The sequence below is a fragment of the Schistocerca gregaria genome, chromosome X (genome assembly GCF_023897955.1).
Source record: "Schistocerca gregaria isolate iqSchGreg1 chromosome X, iqSchGreg1.2, whole genome shotgun sequence".
In the NCBI taxonomy this organism is placed as follows: domain Eukaryota; kingdom Metazoa; phylum Arthropoda; class Insecta; order Orthoptera; family Acrididae; genus Schistocerca; species Schistocerca gregaria.
Window position 1 is genome coordinate 577,321,800 of NC_064931.1, and position 14,416 is coordinate 577,336,215.

The following is a 14,416-nucleotide window of genomic DNA, read 5'->3' on the forward strand; positions in this document are numbered from 1 at the left end:
ATCGTATCGCGACATTGCTGCTCGCGTTGGTCGAGGTCCAATGAATGTTAGCAGAATATGGAATCGGTGGGTTCAGGAGGGTAATACGGAACGCCGTGCTGGATCCCAACGGCATCCTATCACTAGCAGTCGAAATGACAGGTATCTTATCCGCATGGCAGTAACGGATCGTGCAGCCACGCCTCGATCCCTGAGTCAACAGATGGGGATGTTTGCAAGACAACAACCATCTAATCGAACAGTTCGACGACGTTTGCAGCAGCATGGACTATCAGCTCGGAGACCATGGCTGCGGTTACCCTTGACGCTGCATCACAGAATGGAGTGCCTGCGATGGTGTACTCAACGACGGATCTGGATGCACGAATGGCAAAACGTCATTTTTTCAGATGAATCCAGGTTCTTTTTACAGCATTATGATGATCGCATCCGTGTATGGCGACATCGCGGTGATACACACTGGAAGCGTATATTCGTCATCGCCATACTGGCGTATCATCCGGTGTGAAGGTATGGGGTGCCATTGGTTACACGTCTCGGTCACCTCTTGTTCGTATTGACGGCACTTTGAACAGTGGACGTTACATTTCAGATGTGTTACGACCCGTAGCTCTACCCTTCATTCGATCCCTGCGAAACCCTACATTTCAGCAGGATAATGCACGACCGCATGTTGCATGGTGGCCGAGCAACTGGCTCGTCACAATACGCCAGTCACTACTCTTGATGAACTGTGGTATCGTGTTGAAGCTGCATGGACAGCTGTACCTGTACACGCCATCTAAGCTCTGTTTGACTCAATGCCCAGGCATATCAAGGCCGTTATTACGGGCAGAGGTGGTTGTTCTAGGTACTGATTTCTCAGGATCTATACACCCAAATTGCGTGAAAATGTAATCACATGTCAGTTCTAGTATAATATATTTGTCCAATGAATACCCGTTTATCATCTGCATTTCTCCTTTGTGTAGAATTTTAATGGCCAGTGGTGTAGGGCTCATGGCATCGGCCATGCCGCAGTGGATACACCGGTTCCCGTGAGATCACCGAAGTTAAGCGCTGTCGGGCGTGGTCGGCACTTGGATGGGTGACCATCCAGGCCGCCATGCGCTGTTGCAAATTTTCGGGGTGCACGCAGCCTTGTGATGCCAATTGAGGAGCTACTCGACAGAACAGTAGCGGCTTCGGTCAAGAATACCATCTTACGACTAGGAGAGCGGTGTGCTGACCCCACGCCCCTCCTCCGCGGATGACCCGGCGGTCGGATGGTTCCGGTAGCCCACGGAGTGCTTTTTAGTGTAGTTATCATCACAGAACAGAAGTCACTACAGAGCAGTGGCATGGGGAGCCATACACAGGCGAAAGACAAGCATTTTCCGAATCAGTAGCCACACCTGTGCACAACATCGACACTTCTCTCGATGTTCACCCGTGTCAAGAATGTGATAGTGGCGGCAAAGGGGCGAATCGGTCATGTTAATTACATGTAGGTGATGCTGTGTCATGTATTTTCCTTTAACAGCCAGATACCAGGTCGCACGAACATTGGTGTCGAGGACGAAATGGTGCACAGAACGTCAGGTCACGGCCATGCGACCATAGGATACCAGCTTTTCACCACATTCTGGGCACGATATCTCGTAATTACACGATAAACATCACATGCCATAGCGTTCCTGGTACGAGGCAAGTCTCCATGGACGTAACTGTGTTCGATGAAGAAGTTTCTGACGTGTGAGAGGGAGGTAGAATTATGTGCTACTACAACAGTAGGTACTCAGGAGGGAGTAGTTAGTTCATCAGTTAGGTTTCCCGTTAGTCTGATTGGTGGTGGGTCCACGATTTGATCATTGCTCTTACGTAAAGGGCAAATAGCGTTGCATGGAAATTGACAAGACCATAGCCGCTATCTGTATGAGGAAGGGTTAGCGTGTCATAGCAGACTTCGATGATTGCTCCCACGCTCACAAAGTAGCCAAACGCTAGCACGATCTATGTGGCATCGGGTTTGGCATCGGTAAAATCTATGACAAATGAGGTAGTCGGAAGACCAGATAAGTGGTGGAAAAAAATCAAACCGTTGCATCATGCTCATAAGAGCTGCCACAAACGTTCGTGTGGAGCACGTGAAACAGGCGCTTATAGTTAGTTGATGGCATTCACTATACCTCATGTGTGAAGGTGATACACAAACGTTTGAGCTTGTCCAGTAATGGCAGTGGGGCCATACTGCCTGCCGGAAGATCTCTACCAGCAATCATACCACAAGGCTTTTTCAGATGCAAACGGCTGCCTACAACAGTCCCATATTGGGTCGTCCATTCCAGAACCAGTGTAGTTCATCCCCCTTTCGAACCACAAACACCAAGTCAGCTGTGTATGCACGACAGATGAAAACATGCCGCCTCAATGTGGTCCCAGTCAGCTGGTTCTGTAAATCATGCAACAGTGACTCAAGGCCGATGGCATGGCCGACCGCGTGGTAATAACAGAGCCCGCCACATGGTCATTGCGATGTAGCAACTTGGAGTCGCAAGACGACGTGTATAAATATGCAGGTGAAGGCCATCCCTTGTAGCACTTTCTAAAGAAAGTAATGAGCCATTCTATCAAATGTTTTCACCGACACTAACGCTCCGCGAATGCGGCAGGCTGCTACTACGATTATGATATTACAAAAATTACTGAGTGCCCTCTTAAAGTTATCGCTACCACCAAAGCACGTTTGATGGGATAACTTGAGGGAGGACACACGAAAGGTGGGCGGCAAGAATCCAGGTAAAAATAACAAATTAATATGATCAGAGGCAGATAATATTTGGCTCCTCGACCCCCAGATGTCCTGGAGACTGGGATGAACTGACCTTGTGTGCATTCAGATGGTAGGGGAAGGTCAGGAGTCATCAATTCTTGAAACATTCCAGTCCATCAAGAAGCCATGATGTAATGGAATGCATGTTAAAACTTCAGCAGAAAGCTGTATCTGGGCCCATGGTTTCCCATCAATGACTGAAGGACATCACCCATGTCTGTGGTGTTCTGGTTCACTGCTGTATGGAACTCTTTGTAGTGGTCGACAAAGGCGCCTGCAATATTATTCTAGGACGTCAATCGGTTACTATCTGGCATGTCAAGGGCATGGATCAGCGCCCTTTTACACCGCTTGATTCTCTCGGATATTATGATGCATGGATGGGAGATCTCTTGTAATCGATCTTAACATCTCGTATGTACCATTATTCTCTCAAAGCAGACATGCGTATGCTAAATTATCTTCCCCCTAATCCATTGAATTTCAGTCTGTCTTTGAACAGAGGGGCATGATGTGAGAGCTCGGGGAGTACTGTGAAATAGTGTTCCGTGGAATCTCGATGCCACTGCACTTTATCGCCACCATAAATTATCGTTGTCAACATAAATTAGGATTGGTGCAGTCGAGCCGCCACCAAAGTGTCTAGGGATATCCTGGAATTGTCTCTCCTTCCCTGACGTCTCTATGAGCCGGCTGCATTTTGAATCCTGGAGGTAGGCGAATTTCAGCTTCCATGAGCCTCAACCACGCCACAGCCGTTGCCGCTAGAAGGGAAACTGTGTAGATGTAGGCAATATGGTCGGACGAAGGTGTGGGACATAACTGAATGTTAAGTGCAGCAGTGGTGAGTCCCTGGGAAACATAGACTTGGTCAAGACTACTCGCTGAATGGCTGTGACATACAAATAGCCAGGCTGATCACCATGCCCTTCGTCCCAAGTATCGACAAGGTTCTGTTCGTGCATCGGCATCTTGAGTCCGTGGGATGTAGTAAAATAGGGATTTTGGTCTTCTGGGGTCGAGCATGATTCAAGTCGCCACAAAAAATTTGGTAGTAATGGCCCAAAGCCAGTAAATGTGTGATCCTGCGTTGCATACAGCTGGAATGTATAGCACGACACCCACCAATATGTAAGTAGGATGGCACAAGCTTGATCGGCTCAAGTGGGACCTGTTGCACTCTGGTGAGAATTGAATCTGTGGGAAACTGAGATCAATTTTCAACTGTATGGAACGTCACCTTCCCATGTGAACAGACTGCTGGTACAGCCATCTCCAAATGGACCTCAAAAGGGAGATCGAATACACAGACATACATGATCAAAGTCCCGCATGTTCCACAGTTAAGTCACTGGTGTGTCTGGCTGAGTGATGTAATTTGCGACCACTTGTAGTTGCATATAAAACTCTATCACATACTTGGTCAATAACCAGTTTCACATGCACCACCCTACTCACTATAACCAGGTGAATGTTAACAACATCGCTATAATCACTCTTTACTTCATCTCTGATAGACTGTTCAGTTTCATGTGTCTTCAGTGATCCATATTCAGTCGAAAATCTGATCTTGATTATCGATTTGTGGTGGGAATAAATCATTCTCTTTCTAAGAAAATGTTGCATGCTAAGACGGCTGACTCACACAAACAACTCCAAGAGCAAGCTCTGAGGCGAGAACATAAACAGACATCCATACCTCTACACTGCCAAAGGCAGACTGTCATTTTCGTTACCTGTACAAGCTTCACAGCCAGATCAAAACTTTCAAATGTAGTCGCCTCTGTGTCATTAACCTGCATTCCTACACCTACAGTAATTCCTGGACAGCGGAGACATTTAATCGTTAGCCAGTAGCCCAGTATTGGTGGATAATTATGATACTACAATGCGTTTTTCGTAAGAAGTACGATGTAATATTTCTTCCAACATGCATGTATGTACAAAGGAACGTTGCGTCATACTTCTTACAAACACAGACACTGCATTACCGTCTTAAGCCGTCGATACCAGGCTAGCGACTTTGGATTAAATGTCCCCCCTTGTATGAGAATAACAGTAAGTGCACAAATGCAAATTAATGACACATGTACGACGACATATCGAGGTATGGTTCTGGGGTGAAGTGTGCATGGGTAGCCGAAACTATTAAGGCGATCGCTTGTGACAAGTGGGAAATCTGAGTCTGAATTCCAGTCCAGTGCAAATTTTCAGCGTCGTCTTCTTTCTACACTAGGACGTTGCCCATAGTCGCAGTTGTGAGTACATTTCCTGGACTTTGTAATGGCTGTAGTCACTAGAGTTCCTGTTCCAACTGACATGCATGCACTTCTTACGAACAAATGCACAGCAGTATCTTATTTATTAACAAATACCAGGTTCCTTCTTTCGATTAAATATCCCTCTGTACGTGAATTACAGTAGGTGTATGAGTGCAAGTTAATGAAACAAGGACGACGACATGCAGAAATTTATTGTTTGGCTGTGGTGGATGCATAGATAGCCAAAACAATTCAGGTGGCAGCTTGCGACAAGCAGGAAATCTCTGTTCGACTCCTGATATAGCATTAATTACTAGTGTTGTCATTCGATTCTGTAGTTGGCGGCTGTCCGCATTCGCAACTGTGAATACATTTCCTGTATTTCATCAAGGCTGTAGTTGCCGCAACGCTTGTTCCATCAGACATGCACACGTGTCCAAAGTAACATTGTATCGTACTTCCCACAAACACTGACTCTGCAATATCGTAAAACACATACGTCTAAAGACAAACCATCTTGTCCAATTACCCTTATTTGCCTCATGATAATTTCTAATATTGCGATGTCCATATCAAATGGCCAGCTGGCCAGCTGGTGATGCATTCACTTGTTTAACAACGCGATGGTTGGAATTATGTCATAAATTGTTTGCTACTCTACCCATATTGACATATAGTTCATTGACTAATGTTCTAAGTAAAGCATAACATGATTGAAGATCCAGTCATACTCTTACATACTATTTTAACATTTAATACGTATTAACCATTTCAACTGATGTAACTGTTTTATGTTAAACATGAATACTTACAAGAACAAAAACTTAATATTGTTTTTCCCTTGAAACACTTAAATAAATAAATAAAACTGCCACATATGTGTGAAAAGTGAAACTAAACAAACATAAGCAAGAGAAAATATGCACTGTGAAATACACAAATCAGTCACAGAGCAATGAATTAAAAATTTATGACATCAATATTATTTATTTATACAAATATATAATGGTCACTATAGCTAGCTATATTTCCATATGCGAGCTGTATATACTGGAGCTTGTAAAAAGGAGCAACACAAACTAGATAATTTAATAAACCGTGTGGTCTGCGAAAACGTAATGCCTGTGTGGATTTAGCTACCACAAAAGGCATCCATCACTTGACCACCTGCTGACATTACTAGCACACAACATATGTTACTATTAGAATTATTCAACATTCAATATTATTCTTACACAAAGAGCAATATGAATTTTCTGCTTCGATTAAGGAACAAGACAAATATGGAAAGTAAGTGCCTGCTGAAAGAAATGTAGACAAGCAACACTAAATATGAACCTGAACTGAGGTAGCACATGCAACATTGTCACACAAGGACTGTGAGGCGTTCAGTGTGTCACACAAGACGTGGGTGTTTAATTTGTTACGTGAGAGAGGGGTTGTCATTCAGTCACTAACGCCCTGGAGACTGGTATGGGTCAATATTGAGGACTTGTGGGTGGTTGTGGCTGGTGGGCGGGGTTTGACATAACGGGCAGGCTCAGCATGAGCCAGATACAGAAGACGGGTCATCCCCCCTTCCGCCAGGCATCTTTTGCAACCGAGTGACAGTGGGGTTGTCATCGGAGTGGCAAAAGGTTCTCGAATGACGACATAACAGAGGCATGTTGTCTTCTCAGTAGTGGTGTGGAGGTAGCTTGTGCTAATAGATACAGAAATTATTTGCAATTTCTCCCCCAAACAAAGCATATTACTGTTGGGTATTGGTCATTCTGAATGTTAGTTCTACTGTACAATGTCAGTGAGGTGGTAATTAATGGCTCCATCGAGAGTTGAATAGGTACTGTTGTGGAGTGTCGTGAACAGATATGCCATTGCTATCTATAGATCAGGAGTGGAGTTCATATGCCGATCAGAGCCATTTGCAATGGATAATGGCATATGGATGTTCTCTGTATGAGAATGTATATGGTAAAGAAGTAGTGGCCAGGTAGCACAGTACCACCAGTGCAGAAGGTTCCAAATGTAAACATCCAAGCCTGTGTAATCCCGAGCTGCGGTACTGGAGGGTTTGGACTGGGAGCCACCAATCCATTTATCTTCTTCTCATATTCCAGCCCCAGAGGACTAATGCACCACGTGAGACTGTCTCCATCTGTTCCTCCTTCCATCAGTGAAAGCAAATGACCTGTTCCAGCTGGTATCCATTTGATGCTGTGCCGCCTGATGAGCAGCCACACTGACACATGCCACCTGCACCAGAGTCTGTCTCCCCACAAGTGTTGTCCAAGTCTCTGTCTCGAACCTGTTCAACACTTGTGATTCTGCCCAATACTCATAACAGACTTGATAATACTGTGCTAATCTATTGATTATCAGAACATTTATAAAATTTCACGTTTGCTTTAATATTTTTGTGCATCCTATCGTAATTTACAAACATTACATTATCCTATTCCCATTTCCCACAGTGTAAAATCGACTCCTTAAAGTGTGAATAAAATCTCTGCCAAGCAGTGCTAAGATTCCTCTTACTTAACAAACAGATGAAACACATATTTGATCATTTGCAATAATCCACAGCAAAAGTACTGTATTGTAATGCAGGCTTTGCAACTGTTAAATTTCGCCTCGATGGCGCAATTTTTTTATATACACTGGATGTCCATAACAGATATAAATTTACGATTATTCCTAGGTTAGTGTTTTATTGTTAGTAGGTTACCAGTAAAGATTTTCCTCCTACTCAAGCTATGTTACAGGATCACTGTAACATAAATTATCTGCATGCATGCTGTGTCCCAGTTATTTATCCTCCACCAAACGTTTAAATAAATATGGTTAAGTAAAATAAAAAGGTCTTCGCCAGTGATTTTTATAATCAGAGTATGGTTTCTTTCCTGAAGCCTGATTTTCATTATTCTATCCTTTCCCCTCCGTTTGTGTACCCCATGATTCGCAGTTTATTCGTTATTGTTTCTGCCGCCCTGGTTATCTTAGTGCTTTCTGCATCGTAGTCTTCTCGTGTGAAACTTCTCAAAACACAATACAAACATGCTACAAAAATTTACTGACTGGACGAACGAACTGCAGTCAGGTCACTCACTAGTTCTCAAAGTTTTCAGGTAATTCATAGTATCTACATACTGTTCTGTTAGTGTTATCACATATTTATTTATGATCTTCATTTTATTCATATTAAACTTATGTCCATACCTTTCTTGTTTGCAGTCAACTCGTGTCTCACGATATCACTTGCTTCATTCATATTCAATTGGCTGAATTCCAAACCACACATAGGCAAAACATTATTATGCAACATTCTTCTTCTCACATTAACATTACATAGCGGTTAGTCAGACTGCTGTGGGTCATCAAAATTTGTGTTCTTTTGGTAACATGTCACTCATTGCATTCCGCGTAAGACAAAAATCCTTGCTTATCATCTAGTAACTCACACATTTCCTGCTCTTATAACAAAAATTTAAAAAAATGTCCTTGTAGAACTATCATCACGGTCAAACGTACCCTACAATTTCACTTCTCAAACTACTCACTTCCTAATAAATCGTGTTCAGCTGCAACGTTGGCAAGGACCAGGATACAGCATCTCTATAACCTGTCATCTCAAAAACGCCTTTTCGGCACGGATAAAAACAAACAAAATTACCTACCAACTAAAGACAAAAATAGCAACTCATCAAATATCAGAGCAACATTACTGTATTATAATATTCATTCATTCGTGATATCTCGGTTTCATCTATGCATCTCACCAATGTCAATGCATCCTAGCTCTCACATAGTTTGTTTACAACCATATTTCAATCTTCATTTAATAAAACATCAGCAGTCTCAGATATGGATTCTTTCTTATTCCGGCTGATTGATTCTAATCCAAGACAACTTACGACTCCTTATGAACAGAGGACCTAGTGTAACAGTAAACCTCTAAATGATGCTTTGCACTGTAACTTGTTCACTTTTTCTCATTGCACACTCCATTTCCGTCTGAATGACTTGTTTGTTTGCTTACACTGCCCTTCATATGTCATTATCTTTTAACTTATTCCAACTAGGATTTGATTGAGTGTCACTAATGTGGTGCACACCAAACAATTTCTTTGACTTAATAGTCACCAGCTAGAATGCGTTTCCGTCAGCAGTCTTCTTCATCCTCAACGGTACATTGCACAGAAAACAAGTTTATGCAGTATCGGTTATCACAAAAACTTGGCTGCCACTATGAAGTATTCCTTTCAGCTGTACATCTCCTGTAGTGACCTTAATTACTGGATGCAGGTAACATCTCATGACTGTTTCCTTTTCCTGAAACAGCAAAGGTCATATTTCACAGTACTTGAACAAATGTACTTGGCTGATTCCGAACTGTTCTGCAGGTGTCTCGGCAGCCGCCCCCACTGTTAAGCCTAGTCGCTGTTGTGATAAGCTATTGTCAGACTAGCCACCCCTCATGTTTGGCAACATGACTGCTATGGTTCCAGCCCCTTCTTTTTCTCATTGTATAGTGAGTGAGTTCCGTATGAAACGCTGGGCATTGTTATAACTCTGATATCTGTTTGAGTCTCCTTGCTATGGTGGGTGATTACTGAAATGATCTTCCCCTTCTGAGTGTCTATGGAAATGTCTTCCTCCCGCAGGTGCTTGATTCCTGTTATTGTTACAGTTGTTATACTGTTGTGGATATCAGTTGAAAGTACCTTCGTGCTCTTTTATTTATTCCATAGCACTCTTTTGTCAAAAGCAAATTCGAATTCACACTGTGTTCTTAACTGCTTTTAGATATTTATTAAATCATTCTGCTAGTTGTTGCTGGCAATTCGTCGGCAGTTTCATGTAGTGGTACCGAATGATCTTTCCTGGGCTACAGGGAATGCCGAAGAATTGATTCTTTCTAACCATAGCTTCAAAGAACTTCACTGGACTCTTGAATACTGATGATTTTAAATCCTTATTCATTATCATCTCATACTTAATACTTTCTTGCATTTCTCAAGATCAGTAATTTGTGAGGAGAGCATCTCTAAATTCACGGTATGAGATGCAAGTGGTTGCTATGTGTCTCATCTTCTCCGCATTTGCTCCTTGGAATTGTGTTCAAACAGACTCTACTTTGTACGCTAAAGGCGAAGAAGGCTGTAAGGGCAGACCAAATACTGATATCCTAGTTTTAGGGTGAAGTACGTTCCCATTATATTTACAGTTTATAACTTCCGGACTGATATAAAGTGTTTGAAATCTAATGTTTCATCATCTCTTACACACGACCTAACAACTGTTTCTGATGTTCTCCATATTTCTTCTCGCGAGCACTCTAAAGTTCCCACTGTTTCTGTGACCTGAGTTACATTGACCTCCACTCACAGCGTGGCTTCTGTTCAGTGGTATACAATAACGTGTTTTATTACTTTCTGTTTCCATTCCTAATGCTAGCGAACCCAGCCCTCGTGGTTTGCCATTCGCTTATCCTTTCTTGTTTTTTCGGGAACTCAGGAAGCGACCTTGCCTCCTGGCATTCTGCTACAGATACTAGGTTAGTAACATCTGAGCCTGCACCAGCTTGTCGTACTTCCTCTTCCATTATCTGATAGTTTTGAACTTGTAATTGCCTTTTTGCTTCTTCTAACTGCCTTTTGTTCTGTCTTTCGATCCTTTCAACCCTCTATTCTGTTTTGTCCAATCATTTCTCCACCTTTCCTTGCTGCTCATGCAAAATAGGTTGATCTTGTTGCAAACAAAATTTCTTCATCTCTTACTGTTCTTCCTTCATTTATCGTCTAGTTTCAATGACCACTTCTTACGCTGCTTTCTTCGCTTCTTGTGCTTCCGTCAATGCGAGGCGAGCCTTTAGCCTAGTATTTTCTGCTTCATCTTTGGCTTCTGTCCTAGCTTCCTGCATTTCCTTCAGTATTTAATACTTCTATCTCTGTATTTCATATTCCCATTTCTGCATTTCTTCTATGTCCTTCCCTATCTTCTCCATCCTTTCCCGTGCATTCAGAATCTCTTGTCACCAGCATTTCCAGCCTATCAGCATCTTCTACCTCACAATTTCGAATAATCACTATTTCTTCGATGTGCTATGAAGCAACCCCGTCTTACTCAACGTTATCCTTACCATCACGTGTCAGTATGTGGTCTATATTCATTACTTTCTTATAGCTGACTTTCATAATTTAGTGTTCCCTGGGAAAGACCAACTGTTCTCTCCTAAATCACCATCTACCGTATCTTGACTGTGCTCCACCATACTAATCGTTTTATTCTTCCCTTCTTCTTACGTACTTGCATCTCGCACTGTGTTCTCATATAAATATGTACTGCACACTATAGTTGACATGAAAAAGAACTGAATCTGATTACTGCTAATATCTCAACTTCAATCATCACTCAACTAATCCCGTTGTACCGTAGCTAATTATTACGAGTGATCACTTTGCATTGAAAGCGTGGCTTGTCGTGGAGCCGTGAGGAGAGCAGATGTTGGTTCTCACGCAGGCACAGCTGACACTGACTACTGGGCCGGGCGAGCTGTGTACTTGACTAACGGTGCGTGCAATACGTTACACATACTCTCTATGAAGCTGAAGTAGTCCTATTAAATATTGTTCGATCGCTTTCATACTTAGCATACCAAATTCTATAGGTAACACAATCATACTGCTGAAATTTAAAATCAGTAACTTCACTAATTTCGGAGATATGAATTTTTACCTAAAACACATAGTAATCGTGCTGGCATTGCAAAACCGAGTTAGGTACTGTAATGGATCTAATTATTGTATCAACTGAAATTACAACCAAACCGATAGGTTCACATAATCTAATTTTCTGGAATTTTCTTTAGTTTCATTACACAGATTTCAGACGTAATTAAAAGTAGTTTCAAAAATTATTATTTCATTGTGTTATGGTTGTGTGTGTGTTTAGGAGAGAGTGAATGGAGGACTTACGTAAAATCAGAATGTCATATTTTATTAAAACTATGTCAATGTAAGCGTGAGAATGCATTAGGTAAATTTGTGACGCATATATGATTCAGTTTGATTCTGTCCAAGGCAGCCAGAAGGGCACTCAGTATTAAATTTATTAGTGACTTATTTTGTGCAAGGGAATCGAATTTTGTTTTCGAAATTACTAAACTTCTAGTCTAAATTACTTGTGGTAATGTGATTGGCTGACATTAGAAATACCTCGAGTATAGATGTGCTCGAGATGATCTGAATACCTGCCAATTGGAATTCAGCATTTTCCGCGCTTTTGAGTAGTGTGGACCATAGCTGTTAAGTCCCATGGTGGTCAGAGCCAATTTTGAGTAGTGTCTTCTGCCTCAGATCTATGAGTCGACATAGTCGCTCGGCAGCCGTCTTCTGCTTCTCACCTACATTAAATCTCGCAGATGAAATTTGTACCAAAATGAAGAAATCCACGCGTTTAATTGGTTGTCGTCTAGTTGATGAAAAACGACTACAGTGTTGAGTATTTTGTGTAAGTTTGAGCTTGTGAGTGGTTTATTTCATGTGATATTTGCGTGTGAGCATTTCATGTCATACATAAACTCAGAGTGGCGTGTTTCGTACAGATTACGAAACATTGTGGCTACCACTTCTGTACAAGAAGCCTATTGAACGACTGAATGTGTTAACTCGCGATTAGTCGTAGGTCAGTGACAGTTTAGGATGTTTAAAATATCGCGTTGGACTAAATATCTTCTGGCTGCTTTTGGGTGTGGACCTGTTACAGAGACAGTCAGTAACATTGCATGTTGAATACCGACTTAATAGCCATTTTCCTTGTTTTAAAGACAATAATCCAACTAATCGGAAATGTTTGACTTTTTTCAAACGACTCATGGAAGAATCCCGAACGCTAGATAGTTGAATTAACATTCAGCTACTACCCATGGACTAGAGTTGTGTGTCCTTCGCGTGGTAGGTATTCAGTCGCATTTTCATCAGCGCTGTTTTTGTCGGCTTAACCAGTATCTACCATCGCAGTGTGAAGTGGCAGACAACCCGAAGGTTATTTATGCAGGTTGACAGGTAGTTTAAATGAGAGTGAGAGATCAACCTGCCCCACTGCACCGTGTACATGAATCAACATCAACCACAGTCCAAAATTGACAACGCCGATGATCACTGACATGAAACAGAATACACAAAACATAGGCAGAAACCTGAAAATAAAATATATGTATTAGTTATTCACAGCAGCAAAACTGTTCTATAGACTACCTCAGTTTTAAATGTTCCTCATTAATGAATCATCATAACAAAAGACATTTCCTATTTGACTGCATCCTAGAATATCCAGTTTTAATCCAATACTGGAAGGGTACGCCAGTGTATGCAAAACACTAGTGTGTGAAAGTGAAAATTTAATGATTCTTAATTTAATCATTAATCATGCACACCCTTAATTTGTGGAACGTATTTACTAATGCTTTAACCGGCCGCGGTGGCCATGTGGTTCTAGGAGCTCAGTCCGGAAAAGCGCGACTGCTACGGTCGCAGGTTCGAATCCTGCGTCGAGCATGTATGTGTATGATGTCATTAGGTTAGCTAGGTTTAAGTAGTTCTAAGTTCTAGGGGACTGATGATCACAGACGTTAAGTGCCATAGTGCTCAGAGCCATTTGAACCATTTTAATAATGTTTTAATCTATGTAGGCACTAGCGGTGAATCTGAAGGTGGTGGAATTGACATATTTATCACTGAAAGCGAATAAATGTCACAATAAACTCAAGATTTAAGTGTAAACTGTGATTTATTATACAAGACAGTTGGAATCATAAAGTATTAAAAAACAATCATGTGAACATTACCAGTACCGCAGCAAAATTCAGCAAAAGAGAGAAGCTTATTTTCCTAGATCATTTTCTTCCATTCCCAAAAAGATCCCACCGGCATCCGTGTGGTGACTATACTGCATCATTCTTTATGTACATCAAAATATCAACAATACGCAGTAGCCTGTCATAATCTGGACAATAGATTCACATTATAATCCTTTCAGATTTATAACTCACAGAAAACATTTGAATAGTAATGCAATCTAAATGAGAAATAGGGGTTCTTCACTCTTATTTAACCATTTGTGCTCACCCTATAAACACGACAATAGACTGGAAGGCACTTAGTACCAGCAAAATATATCAAGAAAAACTTCAGTACAGAGCAAGAATCTTTTTCTTATTGGCACCAGTAAACAATCAAATTAGTTACACGAAAGCTGTTGTACAACAATTAGTCAATGATTGCCACTCACCGTGAGATCGTGTAGGTTGGCAGTAATTCCAATGATAACGACTTCCTGCTTCTAC

The 14,416-nt window shown here is 41.7% G+C and overlaps 1 pseudogene; it reads left to right on the forward strand.

Moving 5' to 3' along the window:
- Positions 1-1,001: 1,001 nt before the first annotated feature.
- LOC126299771 (5S ribosomal RNA) lies at positions 1,002-1,119 on the forward strand (annotated as a pseudogene).
- The last annotated feature ends 13,297 nt before the right edge of the window (positions 1,120-14,416 follow it).